Genomic DNA, 27,893 nt, shown 5'->3' on the forward strand with positions numbered 1-27,893 from the left:
GAGTCGACCTGCAGGCATGCAAGCTTTAGCATGATCCTTTATCCTAACAGGGAAAGGTGGTTTCTCAACATAAGAAGTAGGAACAATAGGATCATTATAAGTGATAATCTTTTCTTCAACTTTAATAGGTGCAGCTACTTTTACTTCTATGGGAGGATGATATTTAAACCACTTCTCCTTGGGGAGATCAACATAAGTAGCAAAAGATTCATAGAAAGAAGCTACTATCTCAGAGTCAAGTCCATATTTAGTGCTAAATTTACGGAAAACATCGGTATCCATAAAAGATTTAACACAATCAAACTTAGGTGTCATACCTGACTTCTTACCTTCATCGAGGTCCCAATCTTCAGAGTTGCATTTAATTCTTTCCAATAAATCCCATTTGAATTCAATAGTCTTCATCATAAAAGAGCCAGCACAAGAAGTATCGAGCATGGGGCGATTGTTATCAGAAATCCGAGCATATAAATTTTTAATAATCATTTCTCTTGAGAGCTCATGATTGGGGCATGAATATAAAATTGATTTAAGCCTCCCCCAAGCTTGAGCGATGCTTTATCCTTCGCGAGGCCAAAAATTATATATATAATTGCGATCACGATGAACAAGATGCATAGGATAAAACTTCTGATGAAATTCCAATTTCAATCGTTTGTAGTTCCATGACCCCGTATCATCACATAGCCTATACCATGTCAATGCATCTTCCTTCAAAGATAAAGGGAAGACCTTCTTCTTAACAACATCTTCGGGTACACCTGCAAGCTGAAATAATCCACAAACTTCATCAACATATATTAGGTGTTCATCAGGATGAGTTGTTCCGTCTCGTGCAAAAGGATTAGCTAGCAGTTTTTCTATCATACCCGAAGGAATTTCAAAGCAGACATTTTCATTTTCAGTACGTTCAGTAGGTTGAGGAGCAAATCTTTGCTCTACTGGTCGGGGTGAAGATACCCCGAACAAGCCCCTCAAAGGATTACTTTCCATAGTAACAAGTGACAGTAAATTTCAGCACACTATATAAATTTTCCTTACCAAATTCCACCTACCAAAGGCGCTTCACTCCCCGGCAACGGCGCCAGAAAAGAGTCTTGATGACCCACAAGTATAGGGGATCTATCATAGTCCTTTCGATAAGTAAGAGTGTCGAACCCAACGAGGAGCAGAAGGAAATGATAAGCGGTTTCCAGCAAGGTATTCTCTGCAAGTACTGAAATAAGTGGTAACAGATAGTTTTGTGATAGGATAATTTGTAACGAGCAACAAGTAACAAAAGTAAATAAAGTGCAGCAAGGTGGCCCAATCCTTTTTGTAGCAAAGGACAAGCCTGGACAAACTCTTATATAAAGAAAAGCGCTCTCGAGGACACATGGGAATATCGTCAAGCTAGTTTTCATCACGTTCATATGATTCGCGTTCGGTACTTTGATAATTTGGTATGTGGGTGGACCGGTGCTTGGGTACTGTCCTTACTTGGACAAGCATCCCACATATGATTAACCTCTATTGCAAGCATCCGCAACTGCAACAAAAGTATTAAGGTAAACCTAACCATAGCATGAAACATATGGATCCAAATCAACCCCTTACGAAGCAACGCACAAACTAGGGTTTAAGATTCTGTCACTCTAGCAACCCATCATCTACTTATTACTTCCCAATGCCTTCCTCTAGGCCCAAATAATGGTGAAGTGTTATGTAGTCGACGTTCACATAACACCACTAGAGGAGAGACAACATACATCTCATCAAAATATCGAACGAATACCAAATTCACATGACTACTAATGGCAAGACTTCTCCCATGTCCTCAGGAACAAACGTAACTACTCACAAAGCATATTCATGTTCATAATCAGAGGGGTATTAATATGCATATAGGATCTGAACATATGATCTTCCACCAAATAAACCAACTAGCATCAACTACAAGGAGTAATTAACACTACTAGCAACCCACAGGTACCAATCCCAGACTTGGAGACAAGAATTGGATACAAGAGATGAACTAGGGTTTTGAGAGGAGATGGTGCTGGTGAAGATGTTGATGGAGATTGTCGTCTCCCGATGAGAGGAGCGTTGGTGATGATGATGGCGATGATTTCCCCTTCCCGGAGGGAAGTTTCCCCGGCAGAACAGCTCCGCCAGAGCCCTAGATTGGTTCTGCCAAGGTTCCGCCTCGTGGCGGCGGAGTTTCGTCCGAGAAGATGGCTTATGATTTTTTTCCTCATCGAAAGACTTCATATAGCAGAAGATGGTCATCGGAGGGCCACGAGGGGGCCCACGAGGTAGGGGGCGCGCCCAGGGGGGTATGGCGCGCCCCCACCCTCGTGGGCAGGGCGTGGCCCCCCTGGTGAACTTCTTGCACTCAGTATTTTTTATATATTTTGAAATTGACTTCCGTGAAGTTTCAGGACTTTTTGAGCTGTGCAGAATAGGTCCCTAATATTTGCTCCTTTTCCAGCCCAAAATCCCAGCTGCCGGCATTCTCCCTCTTTATGTAAACCTTCTAAAATAAGAGAGAATAGGCATAAGTATTGTGACATAATGTGTAATAATAGCCCATAATGCAATAAATATCCATATAAAAGCATGATGCAAAATGGATGTATCACGTTACAGCCGCATAGTCTGGTTGACTGGTTCGTTGTGCTAAACAACTCCTTCAAGGACCATCTAATTGGATCAAGATTGTTTAGATTCCATCCCGAACACCCCTGTACTACCTACGTGGGGGCAGAAGCCGACGACTGGTTAACCCTTAGATTTCATACAACACGGCCGCATACGAAGTAAAAATTTAAAAACATAACAAGCATTATATTGCACAATCACTTTGTTTTATCATACAAGGTAGAGGGAGCTCGAATACATTCATTCAAAGATAGTGTCTTTCGCACAATGGTACGCAACATTGCGGGACCCCTCCAAGACATCGCCAAAGTATCGCTCGGGTGTGCGGTGCTCCTTGCCCTCCGGCGGCCCCTCGGTCGCTAATTTGACAGTGTCAAGCTTCACCCACCAAACCTTGCAATAGGAGAAGGCCAGACGTGCGCCCTCGATGCAGATGGACTGCTTGACGACGTCCAGCCAAGGACAGGATCCACTAGTCGCTTCACGAGGCCGAAGTAATTGCCGGGTATAGCTTCGGCTGGCCACAGCCAGATTATTAAATCCTTCATGGCCAGTTCGGCCTCCCTATGCAGCTTGACTAGCTGTTTTAGCTGATCGCTGAATGACACCGGATGTTCTGGCGCAAGATATTGCGACCAGAACAGCTTCTCCGCGGAGCTCTCTTCTTCGGCTCGGAAGAACTCTGCAGCATCAGCCACACTGCATGGCATATCAGTAAAAGCCCCTGGAGAACTCTGAATCTGGGTTAGTAAATGATATTTCATCTTCACATTCTTGCTTTGCATATTGAATGCCTTACCCACCACGATCTTCCTGGCCTCCTGGATCTCCTGGAGGGCGCCCTGGGCCTCATTTCGGACTGCCTCCGCACTCTGATGAGCCTTGGCGAGTTCGGTCTCTTGAACCGACGCATGGCGCTCCAAGGCCTCGCACTTCTTCACCACGTCCTCGAGCTCATGTTGGACCTCGTTGACCCGGGCCTTCAGCTTCTTCCGAGGGGTCAGCTCCTTGACAGCCTTCCCTTCGGCTTCAACCAGGGTCTATTTCAGGGCCTTGACCTCGGTCGCCGCCTCTGTACACATCATGACATTTCGGTCATTGCATATCATTTTCCTTTTTTTGAATACATAACAGGTTATTACTTACCTTGTTTTTCCTGGAGCTGCCTCTTCACCTGGCCCAGCTCTTCCTCGGCCTCCGCCAGTTTCTGCTTTAGTCTGGAGACTTTGGCAGTATGCGAGGCTGCAACCAACAGCGACGCCTGTGTTTACATTTCAGAAAAATTTAGTTAGTTTCCTGTAATAGGAGATCGATCCTCTGTCTGGCTTTTTCTTTTCGAACACCGGACAATGTCTCAGGGGCTACTATCTATATTGGGATTTTCTCTTTTTTGTGTCTCTTACCTCAAAACCTGTCAGCAGGCTGCTGCAGGCTTCGATTAGTTCGCTCTTGGCGGACTAAACCCTTTCAATTACCGTGCCCATAAGGACACGGTGCTCATCCACAATGGAAGCGCCTCGCAGCGCTTCCAGCAGATTATCCGGTGCCCCTGGTTGGACAGGGGTCACCGGCGGAATAGGCATCCCCCTTCTTTCAAAGGAGGTTGCGTGCTGGATTCCGGAGCCGCATCGGTCTCCGGAATTGAGTCCGGTTGAGGGCTGAACCGAATGCGGCCCTCCCCACTAGTCACCTTGGGGATTGATTCCCCCTAGTGTCCAGCGATGGGGGTTTCGCCTTCTGGTGCCTCCTGAGCCTCTCCCCCGCCTGGAACAGTCCTTCGGGACAGCACCTCTGCATCGTCCTTGGCCTTGGGGGAGTGAGCGGCCAGCAGTGACTCACTGGCCATCGCCTTGGAATCCAGCGAACCTCCTAACGAGGATCGCGGGGAGCTGTTGTGAGCCGGACTACAATAACATAACCAATCATGTCAATGCAATAAGGAGGAGAAAATTTATGGGCGGATATAAGTCTTAGCACTTACGATGCGTCTCGCGGCTTGGTGCGGGGGCGTTGCTCCGGACTGCTTTCAACATCCCATGCGGAGCTGACCATGAGTGGGTCTTTCCCCTTCTTGGGCGCCTCCGCCTCCAGAATGGTGGAAGCCGCCCTCTTTTTCTTCCCCTCATCAGGGGGAGGGTTGTTTTCCTCCTCCTCCTCATCGTCGTCGTCTTCGGGGGCGGAGGATTGAGTCTTGTCTTCAGACGTTGCGTCCGAAGCACCCTTGTGGCGGGGGACACTCCGGACCCCCTTGGACTTCCCTGTGGCCTTCTTCTCTAGCGCCTTATAGGGCGCCGGCACCAGCATCTTCGCTAAACGCGGGATGACTGGTTCTTGAGGCAGCGGAGCCGGACATTGGATCCACTTTGCCCTCTCCATCCAGTCCTGAAGAAACGATGATGATAAAAGCTTAGTCGTCATCCTTGAAATAGGAAAGTAAGGGATGCAGTAAGAATAACATACCTCGTTGGCGAGGTGGTTAATGTCATGACCACAGTCCGAATCTGTGGCTGGTGGTGTTTCGTTGCCTTTAAAAAGCAACCTCCAGGCATCTTTGTGAGTGGTTTCGAAGAGCCTCTTCAGGGTATGGTGCTTCTTCGGATTGAACTCCCATAGAGGGTGGCTTCGGCTTTGGCATGGGAGAATCCGGCGAACTAACATCACCTAGATTATATCGACGAGTTTGATATCTTTATCCACCATGCTCTGAATGCGCGTTTGCAGCGCTGTCAGCTTGTCTGGTAAACACCAGTTCGGGCCCTTCTCGACCCAGGAGGTGAGTCGCATGGGAGCGCCAGAATTGAATTTGGCAGTTGCGGCCCAGGTGGTGCCCCGGGGTTCTGTGATATAGAACCAATGTTTCTGCCATTCTTTTACAGTCTCCACGAAAGTGCCTTTCAGCCAGGAGACATTGGCCAGCTTGCTCACCATGGCACCTCTGCACTCCACGTGCTGCCCATCCACCACCTTCGGCTTCACATTGAAGACCTTGAGCAACAGCCTGAAGTGGGGCTAGATGCGGAGGAAGGCCTCACACACGACAATGAACGCTGAGATGTTGAGGAGGGAGTTCGGGGATAGATCATGGAAGTCTATCCCATAGTAGAAAATCAGCCCGCGGACGAAGGTGTGGAGTGGAAACCCTAACCCGCGGAGGAAATGAGGGATGAATACTACCCTCTCGTTGGGCTTCGGTGTGGGAACGATTTGTCCCTGGGCCGGAAGGCGGTGGGTGATTCCCTTCGCCAGGTACCCAGCCGCCCAAAGCTTGGCGATGTCCTCCTCCTGGACGGAGGAGGCCATCCACTTGCCTTGACCTCCGGATCCGGACATGGTTGAGTGCTTGCTCGAGACGAAGAAGATGAGAACTTGGGCGCTGGAGCTCAAGAATGGAAGGGCAGAGGAAGAGAGAAGGCATGGGTGGAGAAAAGGGATTCTTATCTCCTTATACAGGCAGTAAATATTGGACGCCTTCCTACTCGCCTTAAAACGCGCCTATTCCCAAGGGATGTGTAAATGGCACGGTTGGGTTACCCACACCCATATTGATGAGAATCTTGTAATAAGGGGACACGATCTCTGCTTTGACAAGACGTGCCAATGGCAACCGCGTCTTGAAACGTGGAGTGGTAGGCGAGAAACGGTTCGAAATTATGACCGGACAGATGTGATGTCATGTTACGAAAAGTTGTCAGCAGATTGGACTCGTGTAAAATTATATTCTCTCTGCGGTTGTGTGTGGTGTGTGTTAAAGGTCCGGACACGTCGATATGTCCGAAGACTATTTTGGAGTTCAGAAGAAGGAACCCGCCTTGCAATGCCAAAGATAGGCCTATGCGCCGGATACCTTGTCATTGAAGCCAGGTTCAGGGGCTACTGAGGGAGTCCTGGACTAAGGGGCCCTCGAGCGTCCGGCCTGTTAGCCATGGGCCGGACTGATGGGTTGTGAAGATACGAAGACCGAAGACTACACCCGTGTCCAGATGGGACTCTCCTTGGCGTGGAAAGCAAGCTTGGCGACTAAATATGTAGATTCTTTTCTTTGTAACCGACCTTGTGTAACCCTAGATCCTCCCGGTGTCTATATAAACCGGAGGACTTAGTCCGGAGGAGACACATTATCATAGCCATACCAGCTAGACCTCTAGGGTTTATCCATTACGATCTCATGGTAGATCAACTCTTGTAATACTCATATTCATCAAGATCAATCAAGCAGGACGTAGGGTATAACCTCCATAGAGAGGGCCCAAACCTGGCTAAAACATTGTGTCACATGTCTCCTGTTACCATCGACCTTAGACGCACAGTTCGGGACCCCCTACCCGAGATCCGCCGGTTTTAACACCGACAAAGGGGTCGTTTGGTATTTCACTACCTATAAGAGGGTAAAGAATCCTCCTTTTTCACCCACGCCTTCTTCTCGCTCCTGCCTTCCCATCTTCAAGCTCCAGCACCCAAACTTTTAATCTTTTCCACCGCCACCAACCTCCACGGCCATGTCCGGATCTGGGTCTAAGGGCAAGTGGGAGGCCTCCTTCGTCACTGAGAAGGACGTCAATGAGCTTAGGGGCGCGGGGTACCTGTCTGCGGACACTGTGCAGAGGCTTCCCAACAAGGGTCAAGTCACGCCTACCCCGAAGCCCGGCGAGAGAGTAGTGTTCATACCGCACTTCCTCCGCGGGCTAGGGTTTCCTCTTCACCCCTTCGTTTGTGGCCTCATGTTTTATTATGGGCTTGATTTCCATGATCTAGCCCCCAAACTCTTTCCTCCACATATCGGCGTTTATCGTCGTGTGCGAGCCTCTCCTCCGCATCCCACCACAGTTCATCTTGCGACTCAAGGTTTTTAATGTAAAGCCGAAGGTGGACGACGGGCAGCACGTGGACTGCGGCGGAGCCATGGTGAGCAAACTCCCCAACACCGTCTGGAGCAAAGGGGCATTCATGGAGACGGTCAAGGTGTGGCAGCAGGAGTGGTTCTACATCACCGAACCCCACAATGCCAACTGGGCTGCCACACCCGTTTTCAGATCCGGACCCCCCACCAGGCTCACCTCCTGGACCACCAAAGGCCTCGACTAGGGGTCCACAGCGGATGTGCAAATGCTGCAAAAGCACATCACCAACATGATAGGCAAAAACATCAGTCTTACAGACGTGATCCAGGTGATGATATGCTATCGAACCCTTCCTTGCCAGCTCCGGGCCTCTCATATGTGGGAGTTTAATCCAGAGGAGCCACAGACCTTGAAGCACTTCTTCGGCATGATGCATGAAGACATTTGGAATTTTCTCTTCAAGGCCCAAAAGACATGGCCAAAGAAGACCGAAGACATTGGTCTCGACATCGAGAATTCGGCCTCGCCAGTAAGCATGATTTTCCCTGAGTTCCTATTCGATAAATAAGTTCAGTTATAATGCATTGCCTGTTCTCCGTACAGGGATGGACGGCAAAGGCGGGGCAGATCAAGTGTCCGGCTCTGCTGCCTGAAGACCCAGCCACATCCCAGTTGATAGAGATGTTGGTCCCGACGCCCTATCAGGCGCTGGAGAAGAAGGCCAAGAAGAAGAAGGGCAAGGAGACCAAGAGCGGCCCCCGCCACAAAGGTCCTGCGGACACTGTGTCCGGAGAGACCGAAGCCCCCTCCTCCCATGAGGGAGACGAGGAAGAGGAAGATGAGGAGGAGGTAGAAAGCGACTCCCCCCCCCTCCCCACAAGGGGAGAAGAAGAGGGCAGCCACCGAAGACCCGCAGGGGGAGGCAGCCAAGAGGGGGAAATGACCCTCCAGGACAGTTCAAACTCAAGTGCCGAACTGGTCCCCAAAAAACTCCTAGGGCGAAGCCCCTGGCTGAATCGTAAGTGTTTTTAGATACTTACTGTTTATCATTTAGTCTTCCTATTTTCAGCACATAAGTTATCATGTTATGCATCTTTCAGCCCTCCCCGTGATCTCCCGAACACTTCGCTGTCGGAGAGGAGTTCTCTGCCACCTTATATGGCAGATAGCGAGACGCCGCCACGAGCCCCCTCACCAACCATCATGGATGATACCGAGGTGTTATCCCGAAGGACCTCTCTAGGCCACGAAGGGGCGGGCGAGGCTGTCGAGAAGGCGCCCGAGGGTAATACCTCGGTCGCTAAAGATATAAGGAAGCTACCCCTATGGCAACCGATGGTGGGGACCGTCAACAATCTGGACCCCAACCGGACACTCTCCTAGAGACCAATGTGACTCTGGGATCGGGCGAGCAGCCCCCTTCGAATGAGGGGGAGTGCCAGCTCCATCGGCGACCTCCACTAATCCGGAGGCGCCGAACACTCCAGTTGAAGCACTGCAACGTGCTTCCATCATGGAGGAGCACCGCACCCTGATTGGTGCGGTAGTAGAGAAGGTTCAGTCCGCCAAGAGTGGACTGAATGAAGCTTTTACCAGTCTACTAACAGGCTTCAAGGTATGCGACATAATGCTCTAGATGCTTTTTCCATATAAAGGAATATACCTGTGCATAGATAGTAGCCCCTGAGACTCTTCCTGGTTTTGAGAAAAAGCCAGACAGATGATCCACATAGTATTCAGAAGAGCTAACATACTTGTCTATTTTGTAACAGGCCTCCCTGTTCGCGGCAACCGCCCAGGCCACCGAAGTTTCTGAACTCAATCGGAAACTGAAGTTGGCCGATGATGAAATTAACCGTGTTAACAAGTGGTTCGATGAAATGCATGTTATGTGTATTTAAAATTTTGGTTGTATATCATAAGTGATAGGTATATTCAGAGATGAACTCACGAAATGCTTTGTGTTTATGGGCACAGTTGCTGCAGCCAAGGTCGAGACCCTCAAAGGCGCCCTTGCCCAAGCCCAAAAAGAGGCGAAGGCAAACAAGGCAGCCACTGACAAAGCGGCTGCAGAGCTGAAGACCGAACAGGCCGCCCACCGACAACATGAAGCTCAGGTGGCCGAGGTCGGATAGGAGCTAAAGGACGCCATCCTCAAGTGCGAGGGTTTGGAGGAGAAAGCTTCGGCCCAATTGTCCGAACTAGCCAAAGCTCTCCAAGATGCTAAGGCGGCACGGGTCGAGTCCCGAAGTGCTTGCGAGGAGATCCACCAAGCGAAGCAAATAGCGACTGGTAAGGTCTTTCTGATGCAAAGTATTTTTGGAGCTCAGCGGTATGCATTACTCACACGACTGTGGAGTTCTACAGACGTGTTTGCGGATCTTCCGAGGAGTGTCACTAATGCCGCATAGTTCTTCCGAGCCCAGGAGGGGAACTCGACCGAGAAGTTGTTCTAGTCGCAGTTTCTTTCGGCAGAGCATCCGACGCCTCTAAACAACTAGATGAAGCAGCTGATGGAGCTACATAGGATGGCCGGCCTGGCCATGAAGGATCTAATAGTCCAGTTGTGGCCAGCCAAAGCAATTCCTAGCAGCTACTTCGGTTTGGTGAGGCGACTCGTCGATGCGCTGCCTCAAGTTGAAGCTGTGAGGTGTTCGGCGTTTATAGAGGGTGCTCGGATGGCCTTCGCCCGTGTTAAGATGCATTGCGCAAAGTTGAAGGCCACCGATGTGGTGACCGCAGGCCTGCCCGAAGGCAAGGACCACCGCAAGACGGAGAGGTACTTTGAAGACGTCTTAGCGGGTGCCCGAATAGTAGAGGGCCAATGCTCAAAGGATGTTATTTTTGAGTAGATGTATCCGAGTTGTAAAACTGTGTTTGTTAACCCAGGCTTGTAATATATTGATGCCTTTGATCTTAAGTTATTTTCCTCCTGTGCGGCCGTTTTAATTTTGAAAGTTTGCTAGTCGTCGGCTTTAGCCCCCACATAGATATTGTGGGCTGTTTGACATAGCGCATTACCACACTTTATCCAACGTCTTGGTCCGTGAAGGAGGTGTCTGCGAAGTGAACCACGCAATTAGACTATGTGGCTTTATTACTTTCACTTAGCCATAGGAGTTTGACGGTGGGGCTAAGTATTAGACCCTTGTGCGTGTGCGGCGATCCGTACTAAGGTACCTTTTCCACGCGGCTGGGTGAAGACCAGCCCCTCGTATAACATGGAATAAATCACCAACGATTTTTAGTATAAGACTAAGTCACCGAATCGCTGACCCGCTCTCGCCTTATCATGACAGCCAGTTTTCGGCTTTCTCTAATGAGGTATTCGACCGGACGAACCAGAAATACAATCGCGGTAGTTCTTCCTTTACAACCTTAGCCGAACGAGCGGAACGTAAGGTGGTAAGAACATGAGCCGCGCAACCCAACTATAGACCAAAGACATGATTCAGAGGTGATGCATATAGTGCAATATTCGGGACGCCGAAGAGTACCCTATAGGTGTTCGGACTTGAGAACGTGCGAAGCTGAATACAGCCCCTGATGTTTAAGGCCGGACTAAAGCACGTGTGGCAATCTGAAGTGAGGAAGGGATACAGATGACAAAAGAAATTAGTACCAAACAAAAGTGGTAATCAACTGTTTCCTTTATATCCTGTATAATACGTCGAGACATGCTATTATAGATAATGCCATAAATATTAAGGCTATTTTACATGATGATAGTCTTACACAAGGGAAAGCTTTACACAAGGTTGTGTGAAAAAGGGTAGTGGTTTTTAAAGATCCTAACGATGCCCTGCTGCACGTCTGCACCTTTTCCCCTTGATGAGAAATCCTTTGAGAGGAGAAGTTGATGGTGTCTATAAGAAAGGGGGGCTTTAGAGAGTATCCCCTATACAATCGTAGATTAGGCAGGTTTTAATGAACCTCTAGTTTAAAGAAAAAGAAAGAGAGAAAGAAGGTTAAGGTCCAAATAGGGTTAAGCCATACTACAGACCTTTTTCCGCAGTATGCCTCTGACATTGCCCAAGGTATTTTAAGTGCGTAATTATGCACTCGTGGTACATATGTCGCAACCTTATGGGGAAATCGGCGGAGGCTGAACTGCTAATCAATCTCCGGATCTGGCGAGCTATCATGCTGTAATGTGGATCAAACTCGCTTGGCAGTGTCAGGGGTCTTGATGACTGATGAGTTGTTCGGCTTGATGAGGACGTTTTGTACGTCGGCTGCGAGGGCCGCGGTGTGCTCCTCAGTATGGAGGGAGCACTCCATGTTTCCATTGACTGTGATGACGCCGCGCGGTCCGGGCATTTTGAGCTTTAAATAAGCATAATGTGGGATCGCATTGAAGTGGGCGAAAGTAGTTCGTCCGAGCAGCGCGTGATAACCACTACGGAAAGGGGCGATATCGAAGATCAAGTCTTCACTTCGGAAGTTGTCCAAAGAACCGAAGACTACTTCCAACATTAAGGAGCCCGTACAATGGGCCTCCACACCGGGTATCACTCCTTTGAAGGTAGTGTTGCTTGATTTGATTCTTGACAGGTCAATACCCATCTTACGGACAGTGTCTTGATAAATCAGGTTGAGACTGCTGCCGCCGTCCATAAGGACTCTAGTGAGATGGTATCCATCGATGATGGGATCAAGTACCAGGGCCGCCGAACCTCCATGACGGATACTAGTTGGGTGGTCCCTGCGATCAAAGGTGATCGGACAAGCCGACCATGGGTTGAATATTGGGGCGACAGGCTCTACGGCGTAGACGTCCCTGAGTGCGTGCTTGAAGGAAATATGCCCTAGAGGCAATAATAAAGTTGTTATTTATATTTCCTTATATCACGATAAATGTTTATTATTCATGCTAGAATTGTATTAACTGGAAACTTAGTGCATGTGAGGATACATAGACAAATAGAATGTCCTTAGTATGCCTCTACCTGACTAGCTCGTTAATCAAAGATGGTTAAGTTTCCTAGCCATAGACATGTGTTGTCATTTGATGAACGGGATCACATCATTAGAGAATGATGTGATGGACAAGACCCATCCGTTAGCTTAGCATAATGATCGTTTAGTTTTTCTGCTATTGTTTTCTTCATGACTTATACATGTTCCTCAGACTATGAGATTATGCAACTCCCGAATACCGCAGGAACGCCTTGTGTGCTATCAAATGTCACAACGTAACTGGGTGATTATAAAGATGCTCTACAAGTGTCTCTGATGGTGTTTGTTGAGTTGGCATAGATCGAGATTAGGATTTTTCACTTTCTGTATCGGAGAGGTATCTCTGGGCACTCTCAGTAATGCACATCACTATGAGCCTTGCAAGCAATGTGTCTAATGAGTTAGCCATGGGATGATGCATTACGAAATGAGTAAAGAGACTTGCCTATGACGAGATTGAACTAGGTATGATGATACCGACGATCGGATCTCGGGCAAGTAACATACCGATGACAAAGGGAACAACATATGTTGTTATGCGGTTTGACCGATAAAGATCTTCGTAGAATATGTAGGAGCCAATATGAGCATCCAGGTTCCGCTATTGGTTATTGACCGAAGATATGTCTCGGTCATGTCTACATAGTTCTCGAACCCGTAGGGTCCACACGCTTAACGTTCGATGACGATTTGTATTATGAGTTTTGTTTTTTGATGAACCGAAGTTTGTTTGGAGTCCCGGATGATATCATGGACATGACGAGGAGTCTTGAAATGGTCGAGACATAAAGATTCATATATTGGAAGGCTACATTCGAACATCGGAATGGTTCGGTCGTTTCGGATAAGTTTCAGAGTACCGGGGGTTACCAGACACCCCCCCCCCCCCGGGGAGGTTAATGGGCCACCATGGGCCTTAGTGGAGAAGAGAGAGCACTGGCCAAGATGTGGCGCACGCCTCCCTTGCCCAGTCTGAATTGGACAAGGGGTGGGGCCGGCGCCCCCCCTCCTTCCTTCTCTCCTCTTCCTCCTTCCCTTCTTCTCCTACTTGGAATAGGAAAGGGGCGGACCGAATGTTGGGGAACGTAGTAATTTCAAAAAAAAATCCTACGCACATGCAAGATCATGGTGATGCATAGCAACGAGAGGGGAGAGTATCGTCTACGTACCCTTGTAGACCATAGGGAGAAGCGTTATGAGAACGCGGTTGATGTAGTCGTACGTCTCCACGATCCGACCGATCCAAGTACCGAACGTATGGCACCTCCGAGTTCAGCACACGTTTAGCTCGGTGACATCCCACGAACTCCGATCCAGCTGAGCTTCGTGGGAGAGTTCCGTCAGCACGACGGCATGATGACGGTGATGATGATGCTACCGACACAGGGCTTCGCCTAAGCACCGCTACGATATGACCGAGGTGGATTATGGTGGAGGGGGCACCGCACACGGCTAAAGATCAACTAGTTAACTTGTTGTCTATGGGGTGCCCCCTGGCCACGTATATAAAGGAGTGGAGGAGGGGGAGAGAGCCGGCCCCTATGGCGCGCCCTGGAGGAGTCCTACTCCCACCGGGAGTAGGATTCCCCCTTCCATGTAGTAGGAGTAGGAGGGAAGGAAAGGGAAAAGAGAAGAGAAGGAAGGAGGGGGCACCGCCCCTCCCCCTAGTCCAATCCGGACTAAGCCTTGGGGGGGCGCGCAGCCTCCCCTCTGTCTTTCCCCTAAAGCCCAATAAGGCCCATATACTCCCCGTCGAATTCCCGTAACTCTCCGATACTCCGAAATATACCCGAATCACTCGGAACCTTTCCGATGTCCGAATATAGTCGTCCAATATATCGATCTTTACATTTCGACCATTTCGAGAATCCTCGTGATGTCCCCAATCTCATCCGGGACTCCGAACTACCTTCGGTACATCAAAACACATAAACTCATATTACTGATCGTCACCGAACTTTAAGTGTGCGGACCCTACGGGTTCGAGAACTATGTAGACATGACCGAGACTCGTCTCCGGCAAATAACCAATAGCAGAACCTAGATGCTCATATTGGCTCCTACATATTCTACGAAGATCTTTATCGGTCAACCCGCATAACAACATACGTTGTTCCCTTTGTCATCGGTATGTTACTTGCCCGAGATTCGATCGTCGGTATCTCAATACCTAGCTCAATCTCGTTACCGGCAAGTCTCTTTACTCGTTCCGTAATGCATCATCCCGCAACTAACTCATTGGTTGCATTGCTTGCAAGGCTTATAGTGATGTGCATTACCGAGAGGGCCCAGAGATACCTCTCCGACAATCGGAGTGACAAATCCTAATCTTCATCTATGCCAACTCAACAAGTACCATTGGAGACACCTGTAGAGGACCTTTATAATCACCCAGTTACGTTGTGACGTTTGGTAGCACACAAAGTGTTCCTCCGGTATTCGGGAGTTGCATAATCTCATAGTCATAGGAACATGTATAAGTCATGAAGAAAGCAATAGCAACAAACTAAACGATCATCGTGCTAAGCTAACGTATGGGTCAAGTCAATCACATCATTCTCTAATGATGTGTTCCTGTTAATCAAATGACAACTCATGTATTTGCCTAGGAAACTTAACCATCTTTGATTCAATGAGCTAGTCAAGTAGAGGCATACTAGTGACACTCTGTTTGTCTATGTATTCACACATGTACTAAGTTTTTGGTTAATACAATTCTAGCATGAATAATAAACATTTATCATGATATAAGGAAATATAAATAACAACTTTATTATTGCGTCTAGGGCATATTTCCTTCAGTCTCCCACTTGCACTAGAGTCAATAATCTAGTTCACATCTTTATGTGATTAGTTCACATCTCCATGTGACTAATACCCAAAGGGTTTACTAGAGTCAATAATCTAGTTCACATCACTATGTGATTAACACTCAAAGAGTGGTAATGTTTTGCTTGTGAGAGAAGTTTAGTCTATGGGTCTGCAACATTCAGATCCATATGTATTTCGCAAATTTCTATGTCTACAATGCTCTGCACGGAGCTACTCCCACTTTCAATATGTATCCAGATTGAGACTTAGAGTCATCTAGATTGATGTAAAAAGCTGGCATCGACGTAACTCTTTACGACAAACTACTCTGATTTGGGTTCGAGCTTACCATTTTGAAACTTTTTCACATAAGCATCACAACCCCAAACTTTAAGAAATGACATCTTTGGTTTCTTGCCAAACCATAGTTCATACAGTGTCATCTCAACGGATTTAGATGGTCCCTATTTAACGTGAATGCAGATGTCTCTAATGCATAACCCCAAAACGATAGCGGTAAATCAGTAAGAGACATCATAGATCGCACCATATCTAGTAAAGTGCAATTACGATGTTCGGACACACCATTATGTTGTGGTGTTCCAGGTGGCGTGAGTTGCGAAACTATTCCGCATTGTTTCAAATGAAGACCAAACTTGTAACTCAAATATTATCCTCCACGATCAGATCGTAGAAACTTTATTTTCTTGTTACGATGATTTTCCACTTCACTCTAAAATTCTTTGAACTTTTTAAATGTTTCAGACTTATGTTTCACCAAGTAGATATACCCATATCTGCTCAAATCATCTGTGAAGGTCAGAAAATAATGATACCCGCTGCGAGCCTCAACACTCATCGGACCCTATACATCAGTATGTATTATTTCCAATAAGTTAGTTGCTCGCTGCATTGTTCCAAAGAACGGAGTCTTAGTCACCTTGCCCATGAGGCATGGTTCGCAAGCATCAACTGATTCATAATCAAGTGATTCCAAAAGCCCATTAGCATGGATTTTCTTCATGCGCTTTACACCAATATGACCTAAACGGCAGTTCCACAAATAAGTTGCACTATCATTATTAACTTTGCATCTTTTGTCTTCAATATTATGAATATGTGTATCACTACGATCGAGATTCAATAAACCATTCACCTTGGGTGTATGACTATTGAAGGTTTTATTCATGTAAACAGAACAACAATTATTCTTTGACTTTAAACAAATAACCGTATTTCAATAAACATGATCAAATCATATTCATGCTTAACACAAACACCAAATAATATTTATTTAGGTTCAACACTAATCCTGAAAGTATAGGGAGTGTGCGATGACGATCATATCAATCTTGGAACCACTTCCAACACACATCGTCACTTCACCCTTAACTAGTCTTTGTTTATTCTGCAACTCCAGTTTTGAGTTACTAATCTTTTAGCAACCGAACCAGTATCAAATATCGAGAGGTTTGCTATAAACACTAGTAAAGTACACATCAATAACATGTATATCAAATATACCTTTGTTCACTTTGCCATCCTTCTTATCCGCCAAATACTTGGGGCAGTTCTGCTTCCAGTGACCAGTCCCTTTGCAGTAGAAGCACTTAGTCTCAGGCTTAGGGCTAGACTTGGGCTTCTTCACTTGAGCAGCAACTTGCTTGATGTTTTTCTTGAAGTTCCCCTTCTTCCCTTTGCCCTTTTCTTGAAACTAGTGGTCTTGTCAACCATCAACACTTGATGTTTTTCTTGATTTCTACCTTCGTCGATTTCAGCATCACGAAGAGCATGGGAGTCGTTTCCGTTATCCCTGATACGTCTCCAATGTATCTATAATTTTTGATTACTCCATGCTATTATATTATCTATTTTGGATGTTAATGGGCTTTATTTTACACTTTTATATCATTTTTGGGACTAACCTACTAACCGGAGGCCCAGCCCAAATTGCTGTTTTTGTGCCTATTTTAGGGTTTCGCAGAAAAGGAATATCAAAGAGAGTCCAAACGGAATGAAACCTTCGGGAACGTGATTTTCTCAACAAACATGATCCGGGAGACTTGGAGTGGGCGTCAAGAAACAATCAAGGAGGGCATGAGGCAGGCGGCGCGCCTACTCGCCGGGCGCGCCCTCCACCCTCGTGGGCCCCTCGTTGCTCCACCGACGTACTTCTTCCTCCTATATATATCCACGTACCCCCCCAAACATCCATGAGCACCACGAAAACCTAATTCCACTGCCGCAACCTTCTGTACCCGAGAGATCCCATCTTGGGGCCTTTTCCGAAGCTCCGCCGGAGCTCCATGGCCTCTCCGGTGATGTGTGAGTAGTTTACTTCAGACCTACGGGTCCATAGTTATTAGCTAGATGTCTTCTTCTCTCTCTTTGGATCTCAATACAAAGTTCTCCTCAATCTTCTTGGATATCTATTCGATGTAATCTTCTTTTGCGGTGTGTTTGTCGAGATCCAATGAATTGTGGTTTATGATCAAGTTTATCTATGAACGATATTTGAATCTGCTCTGAATTCTTTTATGTATGATTGGTTTATCTTTGCAAGTCTCTTCGAATTATCAGTTTGGTTTGGCCTACTAGATTGATCTTTCTTGCAATGGGAGAAGTGCTTAGCTTTGGGTTCAATCTTACGGTGCTCGATCCCAGTGACAGAAAGGGAACCAACACATATTGTATTGTTGCCATCGAGGATAAAAAGATGGGGTTTATATCATATTGCATGAGTTTATCCCTCTACATCATGTCATCTTACTTAAAGCATTACTCTGTTCTTATGAACTTAATACTCTAGATGCATGCTGGATAGCGGTCGATGTGTGGAGTAATAGTAGTAGATGCAGAATCGTTTCGGTCTACTTGTCACGGACATGATGCCTATATACATGATCATGCCTAGATATTCTCATAACTATGCTCAATTCTATCAATTGCTCGACAGTAATTCGTTTACCCACCGTAATACTTATGCTCTTGAGAGAAGCCACTAGTGAAACCTATGGCCCCCGGGTCTATCTTCCATCATATTAATCTTCCAACACTTAGCTATTTCCTTTGTCGTTTATTTTACTTTGCATCTTTATTTCTCTTTATCATAAAAATACCAAAAATATTATCTTATCATATCTATCAGATCTCACTCTCGTAAGTGACCGTGAAGGGATTGACAACCCCTTTATCGCGTTGGTTGTGAGGTTCTTATTTGTTTGTGTAGGTGCGTGGGACTAGAGCGTGATCTCCTACTGTATTGATACCTTGGTTCTCAAAAACTGAGGGAAATACTTACGCTACTTTACTGCATCACCCTTTCCTCTTCAAGGGAAAACCAACGCGGTGCTCAAGAGGTAGCAATCCCTTGCATATTATAGTTCATCACGAACTTCTAGTAACTTGGTGATAGTGACTAGAGAACTCTGTCAATCACTATATTATCTGGAAGATTAACTCCCACTTGATTCAAGTGATTGTAGTACTCAGACACTCTGAGCACATGCTCACTAGCTGAGCTATTCTCCTCCATCTTGTAGCCGAAGTACGGTCAGAGGTCTATACCTCTAGACACGGGCATGAGTATGAAATACCAATTTCAACTCTTAGAACATCTTATATGTTCTGTGGCGTTCAAAACATTTTTGAAGTCCCGGTTCTAAGTCATAAAGCATGGTGCACTAAACTATTAAGTAGTCATCGTACCGAGCTTTGTCAAACGTTCATAACATGTGCATCTGCTCCTGCAATAGGTCTGTCACCTAGTGGTGCATCAAGGACATAATTCTTCTATGCAGCAATGAGGATAATCCTCATATCACGGACCTAGTCTGCATCTTTGCTACTATCATCTTTCAACATAGTTTTTCTCTAGGAACATATCAAAAATAAACGAGGAGCTACATCGCGAGCTATTGATCTACAACATAGTTATGCAAATACTATCAGGACTAATTTCATGATAAATTGAAGTTCAATTAATCATATTACTTAAGAACTCCCACTTAGATAGACATCCCTCTAGTCATCTAAATGATCACGTGATCAATATCAACTAAACCATGTCCGATCATCACGTGAGATGGAGTAGTTTTCAATGGCGAACATCACTGTGTTGATCATATCTACTATATGATTCATGCTCGACCTTTCGGTCTCAGTGTTCTGAGGCCATATCTGCATATGCTAGGCTCGTCAAGTTTAACCCGAGTATTTCTGCGTGTGCAAAACTGGCTTGCACCCGTTGTATGTGAACGTAGAGCTTATCACACCCGGTCATCACGTGGTGTCTCGGCATGACGAACTTTGGCAACGGTGCATACTCAGGGAGAACACTTGTACCTTGAAATTTAGTGAGAGATCATCTTATAATGTTACCGTCGATCTAAGCAAAATAAGATACATAAAGGATAAACATCACATGCAATCAAAATATGTGACATGATATGGCCATCATCATCTTGTGCCTTTGATCTCCATATCCAAAACACCGTCATGATCTCTATCACCAACGGCATGACACCATGATCTCCATCATCTTGATCTCCATCAACGTGTCGTCACATGGTCGTCTCGCCAACTATTTCTATTACAACTATTGCTATCGCACAACGATAAAGTAAAGCAATTATTTGGCGCTTGCATCCTATGCAATAAAGAGACAACCATAAGGCTTATGCCAGTTGTCGATAACTTCAACAAAACATTATCATCTCATACAACAATTTATATCTCATCACGTCTTGACCATATCACATCACAACATGCCCTGCAAAAACAAGTTAGACGTCCTATACTTTGTTGTTGCAAGTTTTGTGTGGCTGCTACGGGCTGAGCAAGAACCGTTCTTACCTACGCATCAAAAACCACAACGTAGTATAGTGATTGCTTTTTGATCTTCAGAAAGAACCCTATTCATTGAAACTGATTCAACTAAAGTTGGGGAAACAGACACCCACTAGCCACCTGTGTGCGGAGCACGGCGGTAGAACCAGTCTCGCGTAAGCGTACGCATAATGTCGGTCTGGGCCGCTTCATCCAACAATGCCGCCGAATCAAGAATCAACTAGTGACGGCAAGCAATATGTATATACCCACGCCCACAACTCCTTTGTGTTCTACTCGTGCATATAACATCTACGCATAAACCTGGCTCGGATGCCACTATTGGGGAACGTAATAATTTCAAAAAAAATCCTACGCACACGCAAGATCATGGTGATGCATAGCAATGAGAGGGGAGAGTATCATCTACGTACCCTTGTAGACCGTAAGCGGAAGCGTTATGAGAACGTGGTTGATATAGTCGTACATCTTCACGATCCGACCGGTCCAAGTACCGAACATACGGCATCTCCGAGTTTAGCACAGGTTTAGCTCGGTGACGTCCCACAAACTCCGATCCAGCAGAGCTTCGAGGGAGAGTTCCGTCAGTGCAACGGTGTGATGACGGTGATGATGATGCTGCCGACACAGGGCTTCGCCTAAGCACCGCAACAATATGACCGAGGTGGATTATGGTGGAGGGGGCACCGCACACGGCTAAAAGATCAACTGATCAACTTGTGTGTCTATAGGGTGCCCCTGGCCACGTATATAAAGGAGTGGAGGAGGGGGAGAGGGCCGGCCCCTATGGCGCGCCCTGGAGGAGTCCTACTCCCACCGGGAGTAGGATTCCCCCCTTCCGTGTAGTAGGAGTAGGAGGGAAGGAAGGGGAAAAGAGAAGAGAAGGAAGGAGGGGGTGCCGCCCCTCTCCCTAGTCCAATTTAGGCTAAGCCTTGGGGGCGCGCAGCCTCCCCTCTCTCTTTCCCCTAAAGCCCAATAAGTCCCATATACTCCCCGGGGAATTCCCGTAACTCTCCGGTACTCCGAAAAATACCCGAATCACTCGGAACCTTTCCGATGTCCGAATATAGTCATCCAATATATCGATCTTTATGTCTCGACCATTTCGAGACTCCTAGTGATGTCTCTGATCTCATCCAGGACTCCGAACTACCTTCGGTACATCAAAACACATAAACTCATATTACCGATCGTCACCGAACTTTAAGCGTGCGGACCCTACGGGTTCGAGAACTATGTAGACATGACCGAGACTCGTCTCCGGCCAATAACCAATAGCGGAACCTAGATGCTCATATTGGCTCTTGCATATTCTATGAATATCTTTATCGGTCAAACCGCATAACAACATACGTTGTTCCCTTTGTCATCGGTATGTTACTTGCCCGAGATTCGATCGTCGGTATCTCAATACCTAGATCAATCTCGTTACCGGCAAGTCTCTTTACTCGTTCTGTAATGCATCATCCCACAATTAACTCATTGGTTGCATTGCTTGCAAGGCTTATAGTGATGTGCATTACTGAGAGGGCCCAGAGATACCTCTCCGACAATCGGAGTGACAAATCCTAATCTTGATCTATGCCAACTCAACAAGTACCATCGGAGACACCTGTGGAGCACCTTTATAATCACCCGGTTACGTTGTGACGTTTGGTAGCACACAAAGTGTTCCTCCGGTATTCGGGAGTTGCATCTCATAGTCATAGGAACATGTATAAGTCATGAAGAAAGCAATAGCAACAAACTAAACAATCGTCGTGCTAAGATAACGGATGGGTCAAGTCAATCACATCATCTCTAATGATGTGATCCCGTTAATCAAATGACAACTCATGTCTATGGCTAGGAAACTTAACCATCTTTGATTCAACAAGCTAGTCAAGTAGAGGCATACTAGTGACTCTCTGTTTGTCTATGTATTCACACATGAACTAAGTTTCTGGTTAATACAATTCTAGCATGAATAATAAACATTTATCATGATATAAGGAAATATAAATAACAACTTTATTATTGCCTCTAGGGCATATTTCCTTCACCAAATCCTACTTGGACAGGAAGTCCAAGTAGGACTCCCCATGGCGTTTGTCTTAGAAGGAGCCAAAATTCTTATTGGGACAATTACTTTATGGGCTGCCACGTCAGATCCACGGTAGATTCTGATGTGGCATGCAAGTTAACGCTGTTATGAGCATGCTAACGCCGTTATGAGCATGTTAGTTAAGTGTTGTCCATGACGGTCAAGAATCGTCATGGACCGTGACGGTTTTGGATGATCCGTCAAGCAGTGTGTGGTGGTCAAATTATGACGTGATATACATGATGGATATTAAATCTGTCATGGATTCCCTTTCATGATGGTTTTGCACAGGTCTGTGACGAACATAAACCGTCATGTATTAACAGAATTCTTGTAGTGGGCGCGCCCCCCTAGGGCCGGCCACCTCTCCTCCCCCGCTTTATATACGTGGGAGGGGGCACCCCAAACACACACCAAGTCTTCTCTTAGCCGTGTGCAGTGCCCCCCTCCACAGTTACACACCTCGGTCATATCGTCGTAGTGCTTAGGCGAAGCCCTGCGCCAGTAACTTCATCATCACTGTTATCATGCCGTCGTGCTGATGGAACTCTCCCTCATCCTCAACTAGATCAAGAGATCGAGGGACTTCATCGAGCTGAACGTGTGCTGAACACGGAGGTGTCGTACGTTTGGTGCTTGGATCGGTTGGATCGCGAAGGCGTTTGACTACATCAACCGCGTTACTAAACTCTTTCGCTTTCGGTCTAAGAGGGTACGTGGACACACTCTCCCCTCTCGTTGCTATGCATCTCCTAGGTAGATCTTGTGTGATCGTAGGAATTTTTTTGAAATACTGCGTTCCCCAACAGTGGCATGATCGCTCTCTGACTATAGTGCCAGAAAAGCTCTTGTCTGCTATAGTCAGAGATGGTGTCTAGATTGGATCTGGTGTTTCTGGACTCTCCGATGGCTGGATGAATATTTCGTCAACTATATCTATCTAGGGTTTCTGGAATATTTGGGTATTTATAGAGCAAAGAGGCTGTCCGGGGGCACCCGAGGTGGGCACAACCCACCAGGGCGCGCATGGGCCGCCTGGCGCACCCTGGTGGGTTGTCCCCTCCTCGGGACTCCCCAGGTGCTTCCAGGGCCCAACTTGTTCCTTCTGGTCCATAAAAAATCTCCATAAAGATTCGTGGCATTTGGACTCCGTTTGATATTTATTTTCTGCGATGTAAAAAACACGGAAAAAACAGGAACTAGCACTTGGCACTATGTCAATAGGTTAGTACCAAAAAATGATATAAAATAATTATAAAACATCCAAGATTGATAATATAACAGCATGGAACAATCAAAAATTATAGATACATTGGAGACGTATCAGCATCCCCAAGCTTAACTCCTACTCATCCTCGAGTAGGTAAGTGATAAAAACAGAATTTTTGCTGTGGAGTGCTGTTTAACATGTCATATCATATTCTTTTCTTTATAGCATGGACAATTGGACCTTTATGTGATTCAAAGCAATAGTCTAGTGTTGACATGATAATTTAGATACTCAAGCATATCAACAAGCAACCATGTCTTTCAAAATATCAATGCTAAAATAAGTTATCCCTAAAAAATCATATAGTATTGTCTTGCTCTGTCTTCTTAACACAAAGTATTTATCATGCACAACCCCGATGACAAGCCGAGCAATTGGTTCGTACTTTTTAACACGCTTCAACTTTTTCAACTCTTACGCAATACATGAGTGCAAGCCATGGATATAGCACTATGGGTGGAATAGAGTATGATGATAGGGGTAAATATAGAGAAGACAAAAAAGGTAAGAAAGTCTCACATCGATGCGGCTAACCAATGGGTTATGGAGATGCCCATCAACCGATATCAACATGAGGAGTAGGGATTTCCATGCAACTAATGCACTAAGAGCTATAAGTGTATGAAAGCTCAATATGAAAACTAAGTGGGTGTGCATCTAAACCTATGATGAAAAATTCCCACTAGTATATGAAAGTGACAATATAGGAGACTCTCCATATGAAAAAACATGGTGCTACTTTGAAGCACATGTGTGGTACAGGATACTAGCAATGACCGTTCTCTTTGTTTATTATTTTTTCTCTTTTTTTCTTTTTTCTTTCTTTCCTTTTTTCATTTTTTTTCTTTTCTCCCTTTTTTTCTTTTTTCTTCTCTCATTGTCCGGAGTCCCATCCCGACTTGTGGGGGAATCATAGTCTCCATCATCCTTTCCTCACTGGGGCACTGCTCTAAAAATGATGATCATCACACTTATATTTACATATAACTCAAAAGAAACAAAAATTACAACTCGATACCTATGCAAAATATGACTCTATATGAATGCCTCTGGCAATGATCTAGCGTAACATGTATGAAAAATGATGAACGGTGGCTGAGCCACAAACACTATGTCAGCTATATGATCATGCAAAGCAATATGACAATAAATACTCAAGTCATCAAACGGAAACGGTGGAAGTTGCATGGCAATATATCTCGGAATGGCCATGTAAAAGCCATAATAGGTAGGTACGGTGATTGTTTTGAGGAAGATATAATGAGGCTTATGTGTGATAGAGTGTATCATATCACGGGTTTTGGATGCACCTGTGAAGTTTGCACCACGTCTCAATGTGAGAAAGGGCAATGCACGGTACCGTAGAGGCTAGCAAATTGCGAAAAAGTAAGAGTGTGTATAATCCATGGACTCACACTAGTCATAAAGAACTCATATACTTATTGCAAAAGTTTATTAGCCCTCGAAGCAAAGTACTACTACGCATGCCCCAAAGGGGATAGATTGGTAGGAAAAGACCATCGCTCATCCCCGACCGCCCCTCATAAGGAAGACAATCAAAAATAAATCATGCTCCAACATCATAGCATAACGAGAGACTATACGTGCATGCTTCGGGAATCACAAACCTTAACACCAATATTCCTACTAGAGCATAATTACTCATCAACATAACTCACATATCACATCATCATATCTCAAAACTATTACTAAGAATCAAGTTTATTTTGTCCAATGATCTTCATGACATTTTTGTTTTCTTTATCCTTCTTAGATATCTATCACTTTGGGACTAATTTGCATGTGTTGCTTTTCATAAGCTCAAACAAATATAAGTGAAGATCATGAGCATAATATTTCTTTCTCTCAAAATAATTTAAGTGAAGCAAGAGAGATTTTCTTCAAAATTTTACTAACTCTCAAACAAATCTAAGTGAAGCAAGAGAGCATTTCTTCAAAAATACTAAGCACACCATGCTCAAAAAGATATAAGTGAAGCACTAGAGCAAGTCCTAGCTCATAAAAGATTTAAGTGAAGTATAGAGAGCAATTCTAACAAGTCATGACATAATTTTGGATCTCTCAAGTAGGTGTGTCCATCAAGGATTGATGACTTAAAACACAAAATAAAACAAGCAAAGACTCATATCAGACAAGACGCTCCAAGCAAAACACATATCATGTGACGAATAAAAATATAGTCTCGAGTAAAATACCGATAGTTGTTGGAACAAAGCGGGGATGCCACTCGGGGGCATCCCCAAGCTTAGATGGTTGCTCATTTTTGGATGTCGAGGCCCAAGCTTAGGCTCTTCCATCCTTCCTTCATCCATCATAAGATAACCCAAAACTTGAAAACTTCAATCACACAAAACTCAACAAAACCTTCGTGAGATCCGTTAGTATAAGAATAATAAACCACTACTATAAGTGTTGTATCAAACCAATTCATATTTTGTTTTTGTATTATACCTACTGTATTCCAACTTTTCTATGGCAAAAACTCATCAAATAAAACCATAGAGCCATCAAAATAAGCACACAACACAAAGAAAACAGAATCTGTCAAAACAGAACACTCTGTAGCAATCTGACTATTTCGAATGCTTATGTAACTCCAAAAATTCTGAAAAATTAGGAAGACCTGAGAAATTTGTATATTGATCTGATGAAATTGGATTGGGTATTTTATCGCTCTCTGGTAGAAGATTAAAATTAATTTCGTGAGCATAAAAGTTTCTATTTTTTCAGCAAGATCAAACAACTATCACCCAAGAAGATCCTAAAGGCTTTACTTGGCACAAACACTAATTAAAACATAAAAAACACAATCATAACAGTAGCATAATTGTGCTAACACAAAAAAAGGAAGCAAAAATAAATTTTATTCATTGGGTTGCCTCTCAACAAGCTCTTTCTTTAAAGCCATTAAGATAGGCTTAAGATTTCAACGATGCTCACATGGGAGATAATAATTGAAACACAAAAAGAGCATCATGAAACATGTGACAAACACATTTAAGTCTAACATACTTCCTATGCATAGGAATTTCATAAGGAAAAAAATTATCAAGACAAGAAACATCTAACATATGCAAAGAAGAGGAATAAAACATGGACGATCTCAACATAACGAGAGGTAATTTAGTAACATGAAAATTTCTACAACCATATTTCCCTGTCTCATAATAATGACATGTAGGATCATAATCAAATTCAACGATATAGCTATCATATAAAATTTTCTCTTCATGATCCAGATGCATAATAGTTTTATGATCTTCCAAAACAGTGGGATTGACATCAACTAAAGTCATGACCTCTCCAAACCCACTTTCATCAAAAAAAATCATAAGATTGAACACTCTCCAAATATGTGGGATTATATTTACCTAAAGTTGACACTCTTCCAAACCCACTTTCAATATTATTGCAAACATTATTGTCAATACCATAATCATCATGAGGCTTAAATAAATTTTCAAGATCATAAGAAACATTATCACCCCAATCATGAGCATTGCAACAAATAGTGGTCATAGCAAAATTAGCATCCCCAAGCTTGAGGTTTTGCATATTATTAGCACAATTGACATTAATAGAATTTATAGTAAAATCATTGCAATCATGCTTTTCATTCAAGGAGCTATCATGAATCACTTCATAAATTTCTTCATCACAATTTTCAGATTCACGAATATCAAGCAAAACTTCATAAAGATAATCTAGTGCACTCAACTCACTAGCAATTGGTTCATCATGATTGGATCTTTTAAAAAGATTAGCAAGTGGATGGGGATCCATATCAATAGATATTTAGCAAGCGAAGATGCAAGCATATAGAAGGCACATGGTAACACAAGCAAACAAAAGATCTGACGAGAAAAAGGCAAACGAAAAAGAGGGCGAATAAAAAGGCAAATTTTTGTGAAGTGGGGGAGAGGAAAACAAGAGGCAAATGGAAAATAATGTAAACTGTGAGGAGATGAGATTTGTGATTAGGAACCTGGTATATGATGAAGATCCTCCCCTGCAACGGCGCCAGAAATTCCTTTTGATCGCTCTTTGACTATAGCGCCAGAAAAGCTCTTGCCTGCTAGGACTACGTCGATATTTCCCCAAAGAGGAAGGGATGATGCAGCATAGCGATGGTAGGTATTTCCCTCAGTGAAGAAACCAAGGTTATCGAACCATTAGGAGAACCAAGCAACACAACCTAAACAGCACCTGCACACAAATAACAACACCTCGCAACCCGACATGTTAAAGGGGTTGTCAATCCCTTTCGGGTAACGAAGCCAAAAAATTGTAGTAGATTGAAATAATAGATCGCAAATAAAATAAAGTGCAGAAAAGTATTTTTTGGTTTAATAGATCTGAATAAAAATGCAAAGGAAAAGTATATCGCAAGCAAATATATGAGGAAGAAGACCCGGGGGCCGTA

Source organism: Triticum urartu, chromosome 3, assembly GCF_003073215.2.
Source record: "Triticum urartu cultivar G1812 chromosome 3, Tu2.1, whole genome shotgun sequence".
In the NCBI taxonomy this organism is placed as follows: Eukaryota; Viridiplantae; Streptophyta; class Magnoliopsida; order Poales; family Poaceae; genus Triticum; species Triticum urartu.